Source organism: Mustela erminea, chromosome 1, assembly GCF_009829155.1.
Source record: "Mustela erminea isolate mMusErm1 chromosome 1, mMusErm1.Pri, whole genome shotgun sequence".
Classification (NCBI taxonomy): Eukaryota; Metazoa; Chordata; class Mammalia; order Carnivora; family Mustelidae; genus Mustela; species Mustela erminea.
In genome coordinates, this window is record NC_045614.1 from 39,154,304 (window position 1) to 39,179,112 (window position 24,809).

General features: G+C 41.7%; 2 protein-coding genes across 3 annotated transcripts in view; both read right to left on the reverse strand.

Moving 5' to 3' along the window:
• Window positions 1–24,535, reverse strand: part of FOXP1 (forkhead box P1) — a 579,941-nt gene extending 555,406 nt beyond the window's left edge. Inside the window, exon 1 of the mRNA XM_032359520.1 lies at window positions 24,437–24,535. The gene's annotated coding sequence lies outside the window, so the exon portion shown is untranslated. The remainder of the gene's footprint in view (window positions 1–24,436) is intronic.
• The window catches only part of EIF4E3 (eukaryotic translation initiation factor 4E family member 3), a 187,176-nt gene that overhangs the window by 28,119 nt on the left and 134,248 nt on the right, over window positions 1–24,809 (reverse strand). Inside the window, exon 8 of one of the 2 annotated variants that reach the window (XM_032359645.1) lies at window positions 17,452–21,378. The exons of the other annotated variant lie outside the window; for it this stretch is intronic. The gene's annotated coding sequence lies outside the window, so the exon portion shown is untranslated. Of the gene's footprint in view, window positions 1–17,451; window positions 21,379–24,809 lie in introns of those variants that run through there. 2 annotated transcript variants of the gene reach the window in all.

The following is a 24,809-nucleotide window of genomic DNA, read 5'->3' on the forward strand; positions in this document are numbered from 1 at the left end:
GGAAATCCACATCATAAAAAGATCCCTCCTAAGCCAATACATTGACATGTACAACCTATTTTTTAACTGTATATAGTACACACAGGAAATTCACAAAGTGCTACAAATAGCCAAAAACCAAAGGGTGTAGAAAACACAGTTTCATTAGTTCTGAAAGAACAGCATACTACCAGAATCCCAATCCCTCTTTCACCTAGAAAACCATCAGTAATAAGAGAAGAGGGTTAGTTTATTCACAGTGGGCCCTGGTGCAACGAGGTGGAAACTGCCGCAGCCTCTTACAGAAAACCAACTGGTGACCCAGCCAAGAGAACGTCAGTGTTTGACATCCTTTGTTCCAAAAAATCCACTTGCAGAATTTGTCCTAAGGAAATAATGAGAGATGCAAATAAATTCATATACTAGAATGTTCACTGCACCATTACGTATAGCACCAAAAGACTGGAAACAGTGTAAATACCCAACAGAAAGAGAATGGTTAAAGAAATGATGGTACACTATAAACAGAATGGATTGCAGCGATCTTTAAAAGTCATGCTTAGAGAATAATGATACAAAACGCATTCATGGTATAACGCTAAATGACAACCAGCAGGAAATGAAACTGTTTCATCTCACCTGAGTATAAATGGGGAAAAATGAGATTTAAATATACTAAAAACATTAATGTAATTCTTGGGGTACCTGGGTGGCTCACTCAGTTAAGTGGCCATCTCTTGATTTCAGCTCAGGTCACAATTTCAGCATCTTGGGATCAAGCCCTGTCGTGGGCTGTGTACTCAGTGAGGAGTCTGCTTGAGAATTCTCTCTCTCTCTCTCTCTCTCTCCCCCTTGCTCCTTCCACCCTCTTTACTTGTATGCACTCTGTCTTTCTAAAACAAATCTTTTTAAAAATTAATATAATTCTTTTCTTACAACTGGGGTATATACCAGAAATTTTAGGAAATCACCATTATTGAGAAAATCATTCTCAAAGTTGGGTACTTCACAAAAGCATCCTTCTGAACAAATAATGGGGCAATTACTACCTTACTACACAGATGAGGGCAGAAAAACTGAAAATAGTATGAGATGTGTTTGGGGGAAAAAAAACACTACATGTAAGCTTGCCTCCATATTATCTTCCACATCTCCAATGGTCAACTTAAAACTTTCCCTGAAAAAACATCTAATTATTTTAAGAAAGCAAAAAGTCTGCTATGTCCCCAAATCATTGCACACAGCACAAAATACTGACCCCACTCCCATGGTTCTTAAAGCTATTTTTATAAAGTTATGAGCCAAAAGCTATAAAAAATAAAAGAAATGCTTTTGCTTGGCTCACTCTGCTGTGAGGCACACAATACGGAGAGATGTCTCAGGCTGACCAGTCACATTCAACCACCATTTCACCTCCACAGAAGAGGGAGAAGGAAAGGAAGTGCCAATCCTGCCTCTTTCTTTCTGCTCTTTAAGTTCTTTATTCGTTTAATAAAAGGTACAGATAATCAAGATCCCTTCAATTTTATATGCAATGTTGGCAAAGAATGGCTTTGCCCATGCTATTCCCTTGGCCTGAAACGTCTGCTTCCCACACCAGTGTCTCCTTGGAAACCTCTATTTCTTTAAGGCAAAGTCAGCTTGGTGTTGCCAAATGAATCCTCAACCTCCATTCCCATGTTCCTCCTGAAGGGAAGCTTTATCTGACTCATGCACCTTTTTCCCACAGCGCTCAGCAGCCTCGGGGAAAGCTGGCCCTACCCTGACCCCAAGAGCTGGGCCTGAATGAAGATCTGATTGGTTTAGAAATCCAGGCTAAGCCAATCAAGGAATGACACGTATCTGATCATGGAAGTGGGAAGTTAAGGCTAAGCTAGCAGAGCCCTGCCAAGTGTGCAGGGGAGCTCCCGGCCAGGCAGTTCCTCACTCTTAAAGGATGGCAACAGGACCAGATGGCCTCTCTTCCTCTGGATCTTGTAGCAGTCATCGCTTCTCGGCCTTTTGGCTAAGATCAAGTGTGGATCTTGTAGCAGTCATCTTGCCTCCAAGGCAAGGATGGAGAATAACTAAGAACTCAACCAACGGATTCAAGTTATGCCCAACGTCCACCCTAAGGCTGAACTTCAATTAAATCAGCTCAAGCATTCCCATACTGTTTAAGGATTTCTGTAATGGGTGAATAAAACCTTCCTCACGAGTAGAGGGAACAGCTGCTGGTTTTACCTGGCAAACTTCACTTCTTATTCTTCCATAAACAGAACTTTGATTTTCCCTTTGTATAATGCCTTGCCCATTCTCTTGCCCATTCCCAGTTCCTGTAGTCTAACTGGGACTGATCCTCCCCACACTAACCCCCAGGGAAGTAAATGAAGCAAGGATAACCAATCAGAACACTGTTTCCAATTGGGTAAAAGGCTGTTACATTTACCTACTGAGCCAATGGGAAAGTTATGAAAGCCCCTTGCTAGAACTATAGTCAAAGAAAAACTCCTGTTCTGTTGGAGATGCTTACATGATAGAGTATACGCCTATTCTGCCAGTAACCATGCTCTCAAAAAATAAATGAGATGGTTAAGAATGAAGGAGCCAAAGACGCCTGGGTGGCTCAGTCAGATAAGCGAAGCCTTCAGCTCAGGTCATAATCCCAGGGTCCTAGGATCGAGTCCCACATCAGGGTCTCTGCTCAGTGGGGAGCCTGCTTCTCCCTCTCCCTCTGCCAGGTGCTCCCTCTGCTTGTGCTCTGACTGTGTCCAATAAATAAATAAAATCTTAAAAAAAAAAAAAGAAAAGAAAAGGAAGGAGTCAATGAGACAACAAGGACAAGAGAAAGAGGTAGCCAGCCCTCTGACAAAACAGTTTTAGCACCTGGATTCATATGTACCTGAAGCTGACCAGTAACAGACTTTTCAGTTTATGAGACACTAAGTAATCTTCTGTTTCTTGAAGTTTGATATAGGTTTCTAAGTACTCCCATTAAACCTTGTCACCACATGGCCACTCTCACTGTACATTGTGATTATGTGTCCAACTCCCCACCAGTAAGTGAGCTTGCACAATAAAGACCATGTTTTTCATCCTTATAACTTGCATACCTAGAGAAGACCCAGGCCCATAACACCAGGTGTGATACTTGAACCAAGTCATTAAAACTCAATTCCCTAATTTTACAAACAAGAGAGTTAAAAATGAAGACAAATAACAAACGTTTGGGAAGGTGTGGAGAAATTACAACACTCCTACATTGCCAGTGGGAATGTAAAATGGTGTGGCGACTTTGAAAAAACAGTTTGGCAATTCCTCAAAGGGTTAAACAAAGAAGGTACTATACCATGCAGCAATTCTAAACCTAGGTAAGTACTCAAAGGAACTGAAAACATACGTCAACATAGTAACTTGTATGTGAATGCTCACAGTAATCTTAATCATCAAAGGAAAAAATCAGGGACACCCAGCTGGCTCAGCTGGCTCAGCTATGACTCTTGATCTCAGGGTCATGAGTTCAACCCCCACATTGAGGGTAAGGTTAATGTAGAAGTAAAATAATAAATTAAAAATAAAGCAAAAAGCCAAATAAGTGTTCATCAATGGATGAATAAGTAAACAAAATGCAATACATCCACCCAATGGAATATTACTTGGCCATAAAAAGTTTTACACACTGATTCATGCTGCAACATGGATAAATCTCAAGAAACATTATGCTAAGTGAAAGCAGCCAGACACAAAAGGCCACAGGTTGTATAACTCTAGTGATATGAAGTGTCCAGAATAGACAAATCTACAGGGGAAAAAAATAGATTAGTAGTTGCTCGTGCTGAGGGGCTCAGCATGAAATGGGCAGGGGGAGTAGTTAATGTTAAGGAATATCCCATTTCTTTTGTGCATGGTGAAAACGTTCTAAAATTGAATTTCGGGCCATGGTTATACAACTCTGTGAATATATTAAAAATCACAAGTGAATATACTATAAATCAGTGAATTTGTGAATATGAATTCTATTTCAAGAAAGCTGTTACCAAAAACAAAAAAACAAGCCAGATGAACCAGACGGCAGCCAAGGACCCCTGCCACCATGACCTGTTTGGATTCTCTCCGGTATTTCATATAAAATAGGGAAGATCTAGCTATGTGATTCTGGGCAGGTTCTTAACCTCTCTACTGCTCAGTTTTCTCATCTATAAAATGGAAATGAAAGCACCTTCTTCCTAAGGTTGTTGTGGGGATGGAATGAATTATGCACAGAAAGTATTAACAGTGCTCTAGAGTGCTGAGCTGGCATCTGCTAACTAGCCCCTTCCATGCGGCTCCATATACATTCCCCACAAATCAAATTCTATTCCATTCAAGTCCTCGTCTTCCAGCACCAGTATATGCCTTGTGAAGTCTTTCCATCCACTATCCCGTTAACATAGGCAATCACAGAGATGTAGTCTGCTTCAGTTTCATTTTTTCTTTCTCCTGGGGGTATGGAGAAAGAAACAATGAAAATACAAATAAGTTATGGCAAGTAGCAAGTAAATGTTTTTCATCTTCCATTGGCAAAGCCAAGGCCTGATACCCAACTGCTACAAACTACTTCCATGTGTCTTCATCCTAGACAAAGAGGAAAAAGGGCCAAATGTTCAGGCCTGATGATGAAAATTTGAGTTTTAAACCAAGGCTCTCCAACCAAGTCTCAGTTTTTGGTGTCTGCCCCCAGGCTGTCAGGAAATGTTAAGATGAGAAGGAGTTCTATGTGAGTCTTCTCAATGGCTGTTCCTGGCTGGATGGGAAAGGGGTAACAATCATCATTATGGGCACAATCAGGGCACCACAACAGCTCCTCTGATTTACTTACTGAGGGCTCCCCAGAGCCCCTCTCCCCCTCTCCCCCAGAGAGTTCTAAACTCTCTGCCATTCTAAGTGAATTACATGCATTAACTGATCGAATTCTCACCATCAGCCTTATATGATAGGTACCCCCATACCATTTTATGAGTTAGAAAACTGAACCACACAATGTTGAATAACTCGTCCAAGGCCACATGGCTCATAAGTAAGTGGCAAGGCTGAGGCTTTGAACCAAACTGTCTGAATCAGTATCCACTACACTATGTGTTAAATTCTTGAGTAGGCACCATGAAACCGCTGCCTCCAGCCATTAGAATGATAGGCATTAATACTGTCTACCCTTTATTGAAGGTTTAAGATATGCCAGACATTGGGCTTTACATGAATTATCATCAAACCCGCCCTAACAGGTTCATATCACTATCAACAAACCATTTTACAGAAGAGCAAACTGAAGCCAAGAAGTCCATACCCAAGAAAACCCAAACACTAAGAGAGCACACTAAGACTAAATCTTGCCCTTTCTGGTTCAGAGATCATGTATGTCAGTAAAGGAATAATTTGGTTTTTCTATTGCCAGAGTTGGGTCTTCAGTTTTCTCCAAATAGGAAGGAGCAGAATGACTTATGGGCCCCAAGACATTCAATCTGGACCTTCTAGACACATCCCTTTGTCTTTTATTTTTCCTTCTTTTAGTTGGCATTGCCTCCATCCAAGTCATTCCCCCATCCCATCCCCAATCACACCCTTCCCTGTAGGAGCAGTGGGGAAAGAAGAATTGTGCCTTTGGTGAGCTTTTTCTGGAAAATATGGGATGTGAGTGAAGTGAGGTTAGGGAGATTAATGACAGAGTCAGGCTTGGGGCGCCTGGGTAGCTCAGCTGGTAGAGCATTTGACTCCTGATCTCATAGTCTTGAGTTCAAGTCCCATGTAGGGTGTGGAGTTTACATAATTTAAAAAAAAAAAAAAAAAGGAGGAGGAGCCAGGTTGGTCATGCAAAATGAGGTGGGAACAAACCAGGAAGAAGAGTGTGTGTCTCTGTGTGATCATGTCCGTCCAGAGAACGACTGAGAACAATCAACCAAAACAAGAAAAAAAAAAAATTTCCAGCCACATGAGGACCCAGCGTGACTGAAAAGGCTCTGACTGCTCCATGGGGCTGGACAAATTATTTGAGATGCTCCCTTACCGAAAGCAGGAAATAGATGGGCATCTCACATGTACCTACATGGCCTACTTCTGGTTCAACAAAGAAGTACCTATGGAGTGGCTCCTGCCGGATGGGCCACTATGATAGGCAAGCTGTATCCAATCTCATGCTAGTTTGTGGGCTCTGTACATGCAAGAACAAGGACTCAGGGGCACCTGCGTGGCTCAGTGGGTTAAAGCCTCTGCCTTTGGCTCAGGTCATGGTCCCAGAGTCCTGGGATCGAGCCCCACATCAGGCTCTCTGCTCGGCAGGGAGCCTGCTTCCTCCTCTCTCTGTCTGCCTCTCTGCCTGCTTGTCATCTCTGTCAAATAAATAGATAAAATCTTTAAAAAAAAAAAAAAAAAAAAAACAAGGATTCAGCCAAGGATAGAGAGAAACGTTCCCTGCTACACTGACAAGACAATCGTGGTCTCTCACTAAGCCCTCTAGGACAAAGAACCAAATTAAGCCTTAAAGACAACTTTCTTCAGATATAACCAATGGGCTATCCAAACAATCAAAAATTTGGAAAACTCAGTATTCTAGCCACGGGTCTTCAATTTTCACATTGTTCTCCATGTCAGAATATGGAGCAATCTGTAATACACTCTCAAACCCAAAGTAAACTCTTTTAACTCCAGAGACAGGACACTGACCCACTTTATCAAAGATACCTTCCAGGGGCGCCTGGGTGGCTCAGTCAGCTGAGCATCCAGCTCCTGGTTTGGACTCAGGTCGTGATCTCGGGGATCGGGAGATCGAGCCCCACGTCCAGCTCTGCGCTCAACACAGAGTCCACTTATCCTTCTCCATCTGCTCCTCCCCTCCGCTCGAGCTCGCTCTCTTTCTCTCTCTCAAAATTAAATAAGTAAATAAAATCTTAAAGATACCTTCCCAGCACAAAAAAGGTACAGCCTTAAAGATAACGAGAAATGCCAATGGACAAAACCACACCAGCAATCCCATGCTTCTGGAGAAGGGAAGGTGCGCTTTAACACCCTCTCTAAGAATGAGGGCTCTCCTCTCTCCTCCTTCCTTGGGAGCCGGGCAAGTTGGTGCCAAGCTGCTGTATGACTTCACTCTCTGTAATACGCATGGCACATGGAATACCCACAGCATGCCAGATTATCAGTAAGGTGATAACACTTGTATATTAGACCTGTTTGGCACGATTTGAATGAGGCTCCCTCGGGCCGCCTAGGGTTTCACTTCCTGTTATCTGCACCTGCACCAACTTCAGAAGCAAATAAAAACACCCCACAAAACCATATTTTAGGAGCTTATTTAAAAGTCAAGAGACAAAACCAATGCCATCAACACAAACCCCAAAACACAACAACAAGGTAATTAACCTGACGTTCCAACTCACTCCCCATCTGAGAGTTACGTCTCCTTCCGGTTTTTCAGTGATCTTTGCCAAGTTCACATCTTTTAACCATCTTAACTATTCGATATGACTTTTAACCAAAACCGGTGGAATAATCATAATCCTAATATTCATAAGCCTAAGATTACATAAGAACTAACACTACATTGGCCAGGGACATGCATCACATTCTGTGGGGAGTCTCGCATTTAATCCACGTAACAAACGAAGTAAGTTCTATCATTATGCCCTTTTACACATGTACATACACAGACATACACACTTAAGGAAAATGAAGGTAAATTAGAAAGGTGAACAGGCTTTAAGTCACTCAGAGAGTGTTAAAAACCTCTTTAAGTCCAAGTTTGCAGAATGCCGGAGTTCCTGCTCTCAACCAAGCCACCATGTGACAGACACCCATCCCTGCACTGGATCAAAATCCAGGGACACTGGGAACTAGTGTCGCACACTTGGACGATGTCCTTAGCATTGATGAAACTCTTTATCACGAGAGTTCACTGGCTTTAGCAGTTTTAATTTATATGTGGGACTTTCTATTTCAATAAACGGGTTAACAGTCCTTTGGGGACGTTAATTCTATGCCATCTGGGGAGGAGGAACATTGAAAACAGGGAAGAAATGAAATCCAATGATCCAACAAGGGGTTAGGAGCTGCGGACACCAATGTCTCTGTCACTCTGTCCCTGACAGGGCATCAGGACTAAAAAAACATGAGCAATGACAGCTTTATGAACTTCACACTGACACTCCACATTACTTAAAGGACAGCTTTCCCTGGAGACACCAAGAAGATCTCAGGCATCAGAGCAATTCAGTTCAGTACCTTTTTTAAAGGAAATAATTACAATATTTTACTTTGGTTGCTACCAATTCATGGCATACAATTTACTGTGTAAAAGAGAGTCTTCATCAAATACACATATTTGGTGGGGGAGGGGGAAGCTAAACAGACTCTTAATAAGAAATTCAAATCAAGAATTGCTCAAGATGACACCTGCCTTCTGGCCTAATGGAAAAATCAATCTGTCAGGTCTTAATTAAGTACTCAGGCTAGAAAGAAAAGGCGGCTGCTTATACTTGGTGTGCTACCTAGTATAGTGCTGGTAGTCAAAATGTAACTGAAAGCCGGGTTTGTTACATAAATTGTAACTATGTGTACAGATGAGTCATCGGCTTCTGGGCGCCATATATTTAGTAAACAAAAGGTGGAACTAGATGAATCTCACAGGTTTGTTGACAACCATCTCTGTGAATAACAACATTTGGAGGTCTAAATGATGTTGTATCAGAACATCTAACTGAGAATGTCCAAAAACAAGCCGGGAGTGGGGTGGGAATGGGGCCATCGGAACTAGCGCCTCCTAGCCCAGCAGTAACACTGAGTCAGTAAATGAATAAAGGAGCAAAGAGGCAAACGAATGAGGAAGAGATAAACAAGCGAATGACTGAACACGCAAGCAATGCATGCGTGCATTCCCTCCGTGATGGTCACCGAAGTGACTAAATCCTCTACCTACCGTATGTAACAGCTAACAGATATGCAGGTACACGAATACCCACAGCCTCTCCATAGCCACGATGCAGACAGTTATAAACTCTGATCAATTCATTCCACATACACTCAGCCTGGATGTAGCTAAGTGGGCGGGAAATAGCACACCTGACATAGGCCCTCACCGCCGTGGGCAGTTCCCGTTAGCAAATGTGAGGTCTCTCTCCCCAGCCTGCCGAGCGCACCGCCAGTTCCTTCTCCACCTGCCCTGCCGGGGTAGGGAAATAGAGACATTGAAAGCTGTACACGGATCACAAGGTAATAACCGGTTTGCAAACGGTGAGCCGTCCTGAGCAGCTCTCTTGTTCCCCCAGGAACTGAACAGCAGATGCCCAGCCAGGGAAAAATAATACAGACAGACTACGTAAACACATTCAAATCCCAAACCTGACTATATAAAACCCTCGTGCAGTCTAACGTTCGACCCAGCCACAGTATCACTTCCAGTCCCCGCAGTGGAAGATTAAGGTGGTTGTAAAAAGCCGGTTTCCATGGGCAATCTGCTAGCCAGCGGGATAGGAACGCTCTGGGGTCCGCAGCCTGAGCGGTCGGAGGCAGCGCAGCCCGACAGGGGATCACACGCTGACCGGACCTTATCGTTTCTCCTTTCCTCCTTCAGTAGCAGATCTGTAGGGGGTGGAGCGGCGGAGGTGGGGGGGGGGAGAGTCGATGCTCTTCTCTATGGAAAAAGCACCACAGTGTCCTTAACCAATTCCGAAAGAGTCTCTTCTTGAAGGTGGTGGGCAGACACGGGTGCCGACCTGCTTCCAGCAATCTCGAGCTTCCTGGAAAGCCCACAGAGACACGAGAAGTACCCCCTCCAGTCTTGCCTCAGGGATGCTCCTAACAAAGTCATCACTACCTCCCCAGAAAGCACGCACACACCTTCTCTCCAGGCTCCTGTCTGGCCTAAACACCACTGCCGAACCCTCCGAGTGCCCCCAGAATGGCTGGATGCCATCGTGCCTCCAAGAATCCCCCTGCTGGGTGCAGGGGGAGGGAGAGAAGAGGCTGCGGGGAGAAACACATGGGGGACAGTGGACGAAGTAAGAAAACACGAGAGAGAGCTTGTTGGGGCCTCCCCACTTCGCCACCACGCATTCTACAGGGAAAGGAGGGTTCGAACTTCTAACATCTTGTTCTCACAACACACAAATCCAGTAATAGGGCTCATTCCTGTTAATAAGAAACAGTCACCAAAAACCAAGTGCTTAGGACAAGCTGGAAGCTCTCTGTTAAGCACGTTACATACATTCGCTCATTTGCGCCTCCCGTCAGTCTGCACACCAGCCACTATCACTACCACTAAGATGAACAGCCTCAAGGACTCAGCCACCTGCTTGGGGTCCGAAGCCACCAAAGGAAAGAGAATCAGTGCGTACTTCTGGACAGAAAAAAACTACCTGGCCTACCTGGCCCAAGGCGAAATATTCCAGAATCATTCAATTATGTTACCATTCTAAAACTTAGTACTACTTCTACAAAGAAAAAAACCAAACAAACAAACATTATTTTCTTCAAACAGCGTTGGATCTGAACCACCTTTGGGAAGCTCACCTTCATCAACGAGAATGTTCCGACTGCCCAGTGCAGAGGGAGAACATCCCAGAAGATAATTTTTGCTTCTCGTGCAGCTTGGGCCAACCACGCCTCTGTGACACGCGGCCTCATGAGCTTCTAATTCCTAAAAGCAAGAAACCAACCAGGGGCCCTTGAGATAAAACTGCTTGTTTAATAAATGAGTTTGGGATAAAAGGAGGAAAACAGCAGAAGCTCTTTTCTGAGGCCACCTTCAGATTCTGGGTCCAGCAGGCCCCTTCAGAACGAAGCCAAGGGCAGGTGACAAGAAAAGGAAAGGTCATAGAGACAGAAGGTACGGGCAAGATCCTGGAAAAAGGGCTACAGATGAATAAAAGAAAGAGCAAGCACGACCAGGATTAGCCTCCCTCACCGGCCCCTGCAAAATGCATACAGAGAACACCGACCCCAGAAGATGGCCAGTATTCGACACTCAGCAGCCCTTCCAGCCCACGGAGAGGAATGTGCTTTCAAATGAGCCCCCTGAAATGAATATTACACTCTCTGTTAATAACTGGAATTTAAATACAAACTTGAAACTAAACAAAAACAAAAACCTGAGCCCAATCTGGATTCAGTAACGGAGACAAAGTCAAGAGCGCCGAGTGCTAATGGCAGAGGAGGGCCTCAGCCAGCCACGCCTGTCCCAGCCGGTCCTCCTGTTTTGCAGGGGAGAAAATCTGGGTGCAAGAAGCAAAGCCCTGAGAGACAGTTTGTAAACCCCAAACAGAGCCAACCTCACGGGTATGTAACAAGTGCAGCCACACAGGGCCCCTCGCTCAGGAGGGCCCTGAACTTGGTCTAGTGCTCTGCTATCACCCTCCAAAAACTCTTAATATTTAACAAGGAACCCCACATTTTAATTTTGTACTGGGCCCCACAAATTGGACAGCTGGTCCACCCCCACATTTTTATTCTTTGAATTTGCAAAAGTCTCATAAGACAGAGTTTACTTTGATTTTTTTTTTAAATAGATAGATAGATAAATAGATAACTTGTTTCATGGGCTATTTACACTGTATGTGACCTCCTGGCTGGTATGTCCTAGATTCTCAAAAATTGATATTTAATGCACAAATCAAGCATTTCTTCATGTCACGCCCAATACATGATCCAACCTACAAGGCAAAATATGCTCAATATCATTGTCAGAACCCATGGAAAAGACACCGATGTTGCTACTGGGTCTAAGGGAGGGATGACAGGACAGCATACATTCTGACCTCAAGGGGCTGTAAAAATCAAAAGCACTCACCTAAAACTCAGTTCCTAATCCTTGACCTATCCTCTGTTTTCCACAATAAAAGGTAAACCTCCCAACCATACAGACACACAACAGTATGAAAGCACCCAGGTGTAACACATGAATCCCAAGAAAAACCTCGTATTTACAATACAAACATCAGAAACAATTTGGTCCTTACGGTGCTATCTTTGAAAAGGGTTTCTCTGCAGGGGAAGAAAATATACATGCATATACTTTAAGAGCAAGTAGTTACTAACATGATACAGGGGCGTCTGGGTGGCTCAGTCGGTTGGGAGTCTGCCTTTGGTTGTGATCCCAGGGTCCCAGGACTGAATCTTGAGTTATATTCCCTGCTCAGCGGAGAGTCTGCTTTTCCTTCTCCCTCTGCCTCTCCCTTTGCTTGTGCTCGCTGTCAAATTAATTAAAAACAAAAATCTTGGGGCGCCTGGGTGGCTCAGTGGATTGATCCTCTGCCTTCGGCTCAGGTCAGGATCTCAGGGTCCTGGGATCGAGCCCCACGTCAGGCTCTCCCTCCCTCTCTGCATACCTGTGATCTCTTTCTCTGTCAAATACATAAAATCTTTAAAAAATCTTAAAAAAATTTTTTTTAATTTTTAAAAATCTTTAACAAAAAAGGGACTATGATACAGAAAAAATGCTCTTGATAGAGATTAAAATAAATGCATGTAAATAAACATATAGAGTATTATCTATAATTTTGTTTTTTAAAATATAGATACACAGGAATGCACGTGCTTAAATCTATCCGATCACATCTACATAAATGTGTCAGTACAGGTATGGATATTATCACAGGTAGCAGGGCTGCATTCCATCTCAGTGGCTACCTTAAGCAGCAAGAGTCAGTTTCCCTCTCTGAATCAAAGCCTCCTGTTAGACAAGGGGTGGCCTGGATCAGGTCATCATTGAGGACTCTATCATGCTCAAAGGATCCCACTCTGGGGATTAGGGGAGCCAAGAAAGTTCCCACACTAATACCCCATCTCAAAAGCAAATCGGCCCTGCCTACTTCATTGTTCTCACAAGAAATGTTAATGTTCATTTGGCACGGGTAAAGTGGACAAAGGGCTGTATATATATTTTAAGATAAGCATATGGATATCTTAAAACCCAGGAATTTTTTTTAAGACTTCGTTTTTTAGCGCGGTGTATGCTCTAGAGGGAAATTAAAGGATTTCCCATATCCCCCGGCCCCACTCACGCCCAGCCTCTCCTGTTATCAACATCCCACACCAGAGTGGCACAGCTGTTACTCCTGAGGGATCTGCAATGACATGGCGTGATCCCCCAAAGCCCACAGTTTACATGACAACATTATGGTTGACTCCCAGTGCTGTACATTCTAGAAGTCTGGACAAATGTATCATGACATGCATCCACCATTATAGTATCACACAGAATATTTTCACTACCCTGCAAATCCCCTGTGCTCTATTCATCTCTCTCTCCCCAGCCCCTGGCAACAACCACTGATACATGTACTGCTGCCACAGTTCCACCTCCTGCAGAATGCACTACAGTTGGAGACTGACAGTAAGCACCCTCTTTACATTTGTTTCTTTCCCACCATGATATGCTCTTAAAATTCCTCCATGTCTTTTCATGGCTTGACAGCTCATTTCCTCCTCCTCTTTTTTTTTTTTTCTCCTAAGGACTCTCTATGCCCAGTTGGGAGGGAGGGGTGACTCAAACTCGCAACCCCAAGATCAAGAGTCACAGGCTCCACTGACAGAACCTGCCCAGATGTCCTCATTGCTTCTTAGTGCTGAATATTCCACTGTCTAGCTGTACCGCGGTTGGTATTTACCCATTCACAAATTGAGCGACATCTAGGCTGCTTCCTAATTCTGGTGATCATGAATAAAGCAGCTAGAAACATTTATGTGCAGGTTTTTAATTGGACGTAAGTTCTCAACTCCTTTGGGTAAATACCAAGTAGGGCAACTGTTGGATCATATGGAAAGAATATGTTCAGTTTCATAAGAAACCACCAAACCATCTTCCAAAGTGGCTATGACAATGATGTACTCCCACCAGCAATGTAGGAAGACTTTATTAAACATGATTTCTGAGGTATTCATCCTAGGACCCTCCCTGATGTGAGAACTAAGGATATTTTATAGGGAATAGTGGAAATTCAAGGGAAACATTCCATCCTCTTTAAATCTCTTCTCAGCCTCCTCGCACATGGGGCATGGTCAGGCTCCTTGGGATTTTCCCATTCGGAAAGAGAAGCTGTTTGGTGAGCCAGGCTCTGTGACCACCCATGATCTGAATTATGCACAGGTGTTCAAAAATACAGAGGGATCCAGCATAATTAAGGGCATTAAGCAATCATCTCAGCCCAAGGAGGCAGTTGAAGAAAAGAAGAACAGAGTTTGGGCAGCACTTTGGGAAATAAATTCCACAGCCTTTCACCAAGTTGAAATCTTGGCTTTGGACACACATAGAAATGAGCCTGGCCTGATCTGAGCTCCCAGTGGACATCTGCCAGATCACAAAAGTTGACCCAATTGGCCTGCCTTACCACAGAGAAGGCCACTGCTGGAAGACCAGATGGTATTGCTGGTAAAAGCCAACATGGGTGGACAGGACGGCAGACAGGAAAATGGCAGAACACAGTCAGCACAAGCCAGGGTGGTAGTCTGCTTTCAAGGGAATCATTCTGTCAATGCATTTTTAAAAACTAACATCACAGCAGCCTTCAATCTGATTTCCTGCTTTTACTGACTTCAATCACTCTCTCTTTATGTCCTATAAACCACAGCTAATTATTCCTTGATTTTCTCTCCTGTCACCTGGTACCACTGTACAGTAGTAAACACCTGCTGAATTCCATCCAGCAAGGCAGGCCTTTGAGGGAGAACTGCTTTAGAAACGCCTGTGCAACAAAGAAGGCAGTAGCAGTGTTTTCCCACAAGGTTTCAGCGACCTGGAAAAAGATGCTCAGTTTGAAGTATTAACTTCTCTTTAAATAAACCATCACCAAGTACAACTTTGTTATGAAAAACTCAATTTTTAAAAAATTAAAGCCATTGTTTGATGGTAACACGGACCCTGATGGTCCCTGTTTAACACACCAGTCTGCTAAAAAGAGCGTTGTCCAAACATTCTCCCTTTGTTATACTTTTCCTCCATTCTTCGGGGAAACACTATCTACCTTTAGACTCATTTTGTTTAACATCTCTGGTCATTTACGCTATTTACTGAGTATCTGATATTCCTAATAAAACATCAGTAAAAATATCCAAGTTGTCTAGGAGAAAAGAAAAACTTTTCCCAGCCTTCCCTGGCCAGTCAAAGTAAACATTTCTATGACCCAAGTCCGTTAGCCACACAAACACAAACGCCTTTTATCTTTCCCCTTAAATTACAAAAGATGATCCTTTCACTCTGCAATAAGCCTGACTAAATCGAAACTCTGTACATCAGAATTAAATATGTTCCATCTACTCGAAATGAACAGTGTATTATTTATCACTAATATTTAATGACAAAAAAACTGATAACTCTCTCTGGTGATACCACTGATTTCATCTAGTCGCGCATCATTGATTCCTTTGGTCATTAGCATAATCACAGAGCATCAACTCCGGCTTATGCAGCAAGTTTGATAACAGAGCTGAAAGTAGACACACACTATTTTAAAAACATGTTCCGATTTTCATCTGAGTATATCTTTATTTATATGGCTTTCTTACCATAAAGATGCCAGTCCTTTAAAATATGCAGAAATCACTTTCTACACTGAAGAACAAGGTGCTATATCATAACAAGGATACAGAAGTATAAAGCGCCTGTTAATTAAACATCGCTTTTTAACTTGCTACCCTGCATATGTAACTGCTAAGTTCTAAGCCAAGTCTTTAAATAAGAATGAGAAAATGGCTAGGCTCCTTCAAATGAATGCCTAGCCTGTTTTTTTTTTTCCTTAAATGTAAGAGATCAACCACTTGATATATTATTCTTTTTTTTTAAATCAAGTTCCCTGGTAAATGTTTGATTTTAAAATCCTCCCTCCGGCTCCCCCAACTCCCCCGCAAAAAAAAAAAAAAAAAAAAAAAACCACTGGCAAATGAACAAATTACGAAGTTCGAGTCAGGACTGCTAGTTTCACCTTAATCCTCAATTTTTAATATATAATATTGAAGAATGCGGCTGGGTTTAAATGCAAAGAACTAGTCTCAAATACTATTCTGCACCTCAAAAGGTTCAAGCGGGAAAATGAATGAATGAACCACAGCTACATGTACCCACGTGGATGAATTTTATGAAATCTACTAAACCAAAAAAAAGAGGAAAGAAAAAAAGCAGTTGCTGAAGATTGCATACAGTAGTATACCTTCAATACACACCTGAAGATGCATAAGAAAAGCCTCTATTTCGGGGAATACATGCATATGTATTAAAAGCATGAAGAAATCCAGGGGATGAAAAACGGCCAGCGGAGAGCAGAGGTCAACTCCAGGGCACGGGGACAGAGGGCGATGAAGGGCGATCCGCCTGGACCCAAAAGCTGCCCTCTCTGAAGGGAGGTGCAGGTGTGCGGCTGGCTCACCGGGGTATTCTCTGAATTGCACCTTTCTGGTGTCGTACACAGTCTTAATGAAATGGCTTCGTAAATTCTGCCAGATTTCTCTCATCGGAAGTTATTCGCAACTCAAAGATCGGAGTGTCTGAGGTCAAGACATCACATTTAATTCAACAATTGGGGCACTTGCTACAACACTAAGCGCTGCGTCCCAATATAAAACCCATGTTCGGTGCTTCCAAAAGTGCTTTATTTCTACCTTCAAGAGTTCTCCCTCAGTACCCCTGCAACAGGAAAGTCACCTCTAAGGCACAGAGGATCGCTCGAGTTAGTAAAAGGGCCTGTCCTGCTTCCTAACAGAAACAAACAAAAACGAACACAGAAAACAGATCTCTCGTAACGCGTCTTTCTGATTTTGAGTTGAAGTGAGTTATGTGCCCACGGAGAATAAGCTAGAACCACACCTTGTGGATGATTCGGGGACAAAAGGGTCTAAGAGAAAAGTAAATTTTGGCCAGATGGAGAGTTTATCCCACCCAACCCCCCCACCCCATCCCCATCCCGGCAGGCATATTTGAGCCTTGTGCGGCAGTCGCCTTAAGGACAGTGAGACAAAAGGGAGAAGCACCCCCAGTCAGCGGCAAGGAGATGGCTTGCTCCTACAAGTAGAAGAATTTGTTGTAAGCTTACCCAAGTTACGACTGTGCATTTACTGTCAACATGCATCCTACTGCAACAAAAGCCATTATTTAGAAAATAACACGAACACATTTAAGCAGTTGAACCCTTCCTAAACCCAGAGGAGGCATGCAAAACAGCAGGTCTGCAACAACATGCCTGATGCAGGTCATAAAAGAAAACCTGAAAGTGAACAATTTTCTATTTTAATAGACTAGTTTCTCCACAAAGTTATTTACAGTTGCCCGGAACACATGCCCCACCCCCACCTTCCCAAGGTCCCGCTAGCTTCTTTCCAAGCAATTAAATAGGGCAAACTTTCTATTAGAAAATTTCTATAATACATCACTAAAAAGGTCTGTCATTGATTCCCTAATGCTAAATCAGTTAATTACTTAACCTTTCTTAATGAAATGATTAACATCCTCTTAACAAACAAGGAGGAACGATTTAACATCACGCTGTAGATTTCATCAACCAGGGACAGTGGTAATACTACATGTCCTCTTCCTCGGCACCATCTATTTTTTTTTTTTTTTCAATCAGTTCCATTTATCCTTTATGGAAACCCTTTACTCAAGGGTAGAGACAGCTAGTTGTAAAACTTGACCTATCAGCGATTTTTTGAAAAAGTACTTCGGGGTCCAAACAGCAATAAAAGAACTCTGTATTACAGGGATATTCCAAATGCCTCCCGAACCTAGAGACAAGCAACTGTGAGGTTCTAAACATAAACACAATTGCCAACTTTTTGGTGTCTGTTAAAACTAAGCCACACCCAAAGTCAAATGGAATTTTTCTTTTTTTTTTTTTTTTTTTAAATTTAGGTGAGGGCATTTTAGATAAACACTTTAGTAACTTCAAAAGGCACTGTTACTAATACAGACCCAAAAAAAATGCCTGTACAACTTTTATTTTAAAAACTCTTTTGATCTTAGTGGTTAGATCTTTAGCTGAAGTCCTGAATACTTAAACAAGCCTTCTTAGCATTTTATCTTCCTTTATCTCCTAATCTTGTAGGATGCATTCTTCTTAGAACTCTGCTTTATTTGTGTGGCATTGTTGGCTAAGCTATTTTCATCAATATTCCTCCAGACCCCATCACATACAATGGTAGGGAATGTCCCAAGATGCCTAAGGAAATCGAAATACTTGTGCCAGCAGGGTTACTCTAATGAGTAAACAGTTCAGATTTTAAAATTAAGATGAAATACTCAGAAGAAAAAAAAAAAAAAAGACTTCAGAAAGCCATCTGACACTAATTGGTAGCTACAGCATGACAACGCCCATTGGAAACATGGACGCAAAAAGGGCATAATGTGAAAGGAAACGTCTGGTACTTGGCGAAAGCTACTGATGTTCCAGCTTGTTCCCACCACTCTGTGGAACTGCAACGCCCATGTTCTGCCTCTATTTCTCTACGTATCTATGTTTCTTTTGGTGCCTGACTCAAAAGGGAGCCTGCACGCCTCTCAGATTTCATGAGGTCCAAACAGTGAAGTCAAATCCTTTGGGAGAGTTGCAGGCTTTCGTCCAACTCTGACAATGGAGGGGTCCAGTTCTCCCACTCTGGTGGGTATCAGAATCACGTGGGGAGCTTTTTCCAAATGCAAACCCTGGCCCCACCCCAGATACAGCACACCCTGGAGCAGAGCAGCTATGTGTGTGTCAGGAACCAGAGCTCCGCCGTGATTCCCATATTCATACATACTTAGAAAACCACCAGTTTTGATTGTTAATGGAAATCCGAACTCATTAAAAATAATACAGGCCTCAAGATAAAACAAAAAATTCACCAGAAAAATCCAAAAGAAGATAAAGATTTCAGTTCCGGAATCTCTAGCAGTACAAATCACTTGGTCCACAGTCCTCTGTTTAGTATGCTTCAGAATTACCAGGAGAAGTTTGTTTAAAACGCATTCTCTCATCAGTCAGCAAAAATTCCGATCCAAGAATCTGTGTTTTCATAAAATTCTCTGACACATACACAAACACACACAATGACCTGGAAGCAGGTGAGCAAAGCCCCCTCTTTGCCACATGTTGAATTAGGACCAACTGCAACTTCCTTCCACTTCACATGGGAGCATCTGTGTTCCATCTCTGTGCTCACCTGTCCCCAGGAGAGGAGGCTGCCAACACCTCTGATCAGGCATCACCAACTCGGGCTCTGGGACAGGAGGAGAAAGAGGCAAAACACATACCACATCCTCCCCCACAAGAGCTGTGGTCAATGTCGGAAAGCAACAAGAATATCTTAAAGAATCTGAGTAATAACACAGCACCTGTGCCATTAGATCACTAAGCACGGAGAACATACCTTAAAATACTACCCCTAATTCACAGACAGGAAACCTGGAGCGGAGAAAAATCACATTATGACTCAAATGCAGAGCTGGAAGGGAGAAAAAAGAAACCTCAGGAATTCAGTTTTTGAGCCTGATGTAGAAATATTATTCAGGGTCCTAGTAAATACAGCTGATCACAGTATCAGCGAAAATCAAGTAATCTAGCAAAATGTAGATGTCCACCCAACTTACTACTGAGAAATAAACATGTATCCAAATACAAAAATCAGGAGGAAAAACCTTTGTCCCCTCCTAAGTAAATCTATTCTATTTAATTAATTTAAATAGGAACCTCACAATGCCAATGTTATACCCATTTTTCCCCCTCAGCAAATTGTCCCATAACACACTAACCTCTGCTATCTACAAACTGTTGAAATAAAACAAAATGACATGAGTTTTCTAGTTGGCGATCCCTCCATTTCAGCCGCTTGTCTGAATTAGCAGCAGCTGGAGGAAATAGACCCATCAGAGTGCTCCTAAGGAGAGAGAACTAAATAGTAAACACAACATTTGAACACAATTTTGTATGTATTCATGTTCCTTTTAAAAAAAAAAAAAAGAAAAGAAACTATTTTATTAAAAATGTGATTTGGAAAGAAAGTGCAATTAGCTTTGCACAGGCACTGCCGAGATGTTCCCGAACACACCAGACATATGTAAATATTTCGTGATATCAGTTCCATTTGAGTAGACCTGTCAAGATATTTACAGGGCTTGACAGTACTTCTGTCTTTAATTAAATTTTTGCCTAGATACTTTAATGTAATTTAAATAGATTATTAGTTGTCAGGAACTAATATAAATTTTGTTTACGATTTAGTTACTTTAAGTACTCAGATTGAAGAAACTAATTTAACCCCATGACTGAGCAGCTTTAAGCGTCAAGAGAAGACCACTAAAAAGTCCCCACTGCCCTTTGCACTATCTCAGCAATCTTGAATTACTACAACTTAATTGCAAATATCAAGGCACGAAATTGAGCCCCCTCCCCCACCTTCTTTAAATAGCACAGCTGGTGGAGAGCCTTCAGGAAAAGCCCATCCACACTTGCTCAGGTACCACGGTGTCTCTCTCAGTCAGTTCTCTCTCCCAGGGGCTGGCGAGGTAGGAGATGTTTTTCTCACTTTAAATCCCGTAAAATAACTACCAAACAAACACCTGTTGTGCACAAGGCAGGGCATATATTAAAAACTGCCCTCAAGGGGTTTCAAAAAGAAAAACAAGCCTTGCAGAGACATCCACAGCTAATTTGGTCCATAGGTCTCATGACTGGGTATAAGAGCATGAGGGAAAGCAGATAGCTCCTGGCACAACCCTCCCCTGAATGGGAACTGGCTTCTAAATGCAACCCGAAAAATGCCTTAACACCAACTGACTGTAATTAATAAGAATAACTTATTAAAGAAACAAAGAACACTAATTGTCTCTCCCGACTGTCATGCACTTCACGCCACTGTACTTCCTCTTTCCGGAATCCCAGCCTTGTAGTCATAATTGTAAGAATATTATCTATAGGATGAAAAACCAAAACACTTCTTGAAATCAAACATTCCTTGCAACATTTATTTTTAGGTTGGCGACACCAGCCAAATAGGCTTAATTTCCATTAACCACATCATCACATGCACATTGAAATAAACTATGTATGTCCCAGGGGAGAGGGGGGTTTTAAAAAAAACAAAAAACAACTGTCATGCATAGGATACCCCATATTTGGCCAGGTTTTCCCCTGTTTCAGGAATTTTGTTTCATCTCATGGCCTGCCGATGTTCCAGCTTTTGGCACCTCTAACCTTAATTCATCTGAGTACCATGGAAGAGAAGTATTTTTTAAAATCGGTTTAAGATGGCTCCTTGGACAGCATGCATTATGGCAAAGTGGCCTACAGACCAGTGTAAGTAGTCACGAGAAAGATCATTTAGGAAATACACAGGCCCAAATGCAAACTTACGTGGCTTGCTGGCTTGATTCACAAATTCAGTATTTGATCACCTGGTGGGATTACTACCATCAACCAAAGGAAAAAAAAAAATCCCCTGCAAATAGTAAAAGTATATGTTGGCTCATGTCTAGTCAGCAGATGCCTCTCATAAGGTTATTTTCTTTAGAAAACAAACCTCTACTTGCTTGAGACCTTTATACACATTAGGTCCAAAAAAAATAGGGGAAAAAAAAAGGCTGGCTTAGCAAAAAATGGCATTTACTATGACTGAATTCTATAAAAGGAGGAGGACACCTAACAGGATAAGAAAGGAAAAGAAAGAGCCCTTAGCAAAAACATTTTTTTTGAAAAACAAAAATGCCACCTGTGCAAATCTAGCTATGCTCTCAAAACCCTTTCTCAGCCCCACAGAAATAGCTCAGGCTCAATGCCTTGAAGTTGCAATTAAATTGTAGTAATTTAAGATTATCAGGAGAGCAAAGGGCAGTGGGAGCTCTTTGGAGGGCTTCCCTCCCCTCTTAATGCTCTTCAGTCAGGGGTTAAATGAGTTTCTTTAATGTAAGTACCTTAAAGTAACTGAATCATAAACAAAATTTATACTATTTTCTGACAGCCTGCAATCTATTTAAATTTTATTAACGTGTGCCTAAAATTATTTTTAAAAGACAGAACTCCTGCAATGCCCTGTAAATATTCTTGGCATACTCACTGAAATGTAATCGGTATGAGAACAACTAACGTTATCTGAATACACATACTTTTTTGTGATGTGGCGTCTTACAAGAATAACATTTCAAAATTGAGTTTTAGTCTTAAGTAAAACATGAAAACTAAATAAACAGCACAATAAGACTGGCTGCAAAGAGGAAGCTGCATTCAAAAGAAGTTGTCACATCTGCTATATTCTCCCTTCACTTTCTTAATGTGGGCACTGGACGTGCTGAAGTATAAATATATTTGTTTAGGAAATATCACAATTCTTTTGTTAATTTAAACGACTGCTGAAAACAGACATATCCTTCAATAGAGCCTAAGAATGCAAATATACAAGGCCAGAGGTAGAGTCTTAGGAGAAGCAAGGAAAAACTTACTAACAGAAAACCATACCTCAGCTCAATATTAACCCAGTCAACTTTTGTTATTGTTGGTACAAATGATTTAACGAGAAAATATTTATAGCTTTTTGAAAAACATTACATATTGCACAGAATTGCTTAATAGCATCCATGTGTATGTTTAACTCGCATTGTTTAATCATACAATAAAAGATATATCCAATAAAAGCTACACACTTTGAAACATGTTGGGCACTATGGTTATGAAACTCTGACATAAAAAAACAAAAAGTGCTTACTATGTGATCGACATGTTAATTAAAAATGCAATCCTTAAATAACAATCATTTTTATTCTTTATGTGTTTACTTGTCCTATTTCCTACTTTGTTCTACTTAATTAAAAATGACATTTAATTTGAGGATAGTTTATAGCAAAAAAGAAAAAATAAGTGTTACAGTTTTTACTCCAGCCTTTAAATATAAATACAAAATCTCATAGACATCTCCAGCAATATAACCCCCCTAATTTAAGATAGTTAATTTGAATAGTTGATGTTGCTTTCATTATACTTTGATAAACCTGTGAAAACAAAATGCTAAAGTAATTGCTGTTACTACTCCCTTTAAAAATGTAAAGCAGTTAAATTTTCCTAGACAACAAGCAAGGACAAGTTACAGAGAACTTGAATAAAAGTAGCAACGTGGTCATATTGAATGTCAATCTAAAAAAAGAGGTTATGTCTAATCTGGAGAATGCTCCCTCTCGCCTTTTTAAATTCCAAGAGTGGGCTGACACAAAACTTCATCACCAGGGATTTTTTTTTTTCTTTTTGAGCTTCACATCAGATTTAAACCCTCACATACAAAACCTTGGCTTTCCTGACAAGGCAGATCTTCTAAACTTGATGTGAGAAAACGTTACCTAACTCTAGTGTAGGAGTCTAATGTTGGTAAAAAGAATTCCACTCCACAGTTCTGGGTAGCAAGGCAGCCTCTGGAAGACTTAATATTCATTCCATACCTTTTTGCGCGCACGCTCTTCATAAACCAGACTGTATGAGAAAAATAACTTATTTAGCAACTCAACATCCATAAGGAACTCAAATGCTGCCTAGAGAGGGGCCGAGTATTTCCTGAGCCTTAGCATGCACAACAAAGATCAGCATTTGCAATGGCCCATTTCTGCATTAGTGAATATCTAGCTTTGCTGCTTGATCGAATAGTCCAGGGTTCTCCATGTAGAGCTCCTGACAACACCCCAGCAGCAGTTCTGTTTGATCTCTTCTGCTTCCTTAATTTGGGTTGTCAAGGTTCAGCAGTTGGAGGCTGTTTACTTTACTTTTCCAAAAAAAAAAAAAAACTGATTTCTTTTTCTCTCTCCCATACAATGACTAATCCAAAGTCTAAGGGGGGAAAAAGGCAGCCAGTGGTAAGATGCTAAACCTTTTTTACCCCCTTTGCAGTGAGATTTTAGCTGACATCTTCTGAATGGTAACTAGTTGAGTTCCTTTTTATATTTTTAATGCTCTTTAATTATGAGATGTTTCAAGTAGAAAAGTCAGGGAGGGGGGGAGAAAAACCATTCCAAATCTCTGAAGCTGTAAGCTCAATTTTCTTTTCCTGGACTGAAAGAGATGGGTATTTCCACTTTGAGAATCAAAACTCCAGTGGAATTCTAAAAAAGATTTGATACATTTCTCTCTGGAACTGAAAATAACAGCAACTCCTCTGTCTCAATTATGCAGACTAACCCTGAGTAGAAAACACCTGAACTCTAACCACTTCTCTTCAAATTCTACTTAAGACATCTCCCCCCAAACTGATGATCACTACGGAAAAACGAAGGAAATAAGATAGAAGGTAAAAATTCGCAGAGATTCTTCAATACATTTTCAGCAGTAGAAAAAAATCCCTTAAATATCCTTCAGGTTTTTCAATTCAGCTATTGTGCAAGCCCTAAATCCTAAAGCCTACGGACAACCAAAGGTAAAGTGTAGATGGTTTCAAGGTATAGCCTCCTTTTAAAAGGAATACAGAATGCCCTTCCAGCATTCCCGTTTAAAAAGCAGTAGCAAAAAAGGAAATCCAAACTTACAAAATACCTGTGACCGGACTGGAGAGCAACACCAGCCCCTTGTAAGAGGGCTGGAGAAGCTTAAATGCAACCAAATGAAATGTTTATATTAATTTCATTATTCTGCCCAAGCCTCAGCAATGAGGGCTGGGTGGGGGGTGGTGATGGTGGAGGTTTGCTGGGGGCGGGGTGCTGGAAAGAGGAAGAAATAAGTTTCATTTCGGGTTTTCTGGTCGAGCAAAAGGAAAATGAATTAAAACCAATGCGTAGGATGAGCCCAGACTAAATCAATACACTTTGTAATCAGCCCGGCAAGGGTATTTGGACACAATGACTTGGAAATAATTAATAGTTATAAGAGGGGAGTGGGGTGAGAAGGGGGGGAGAGATGTCA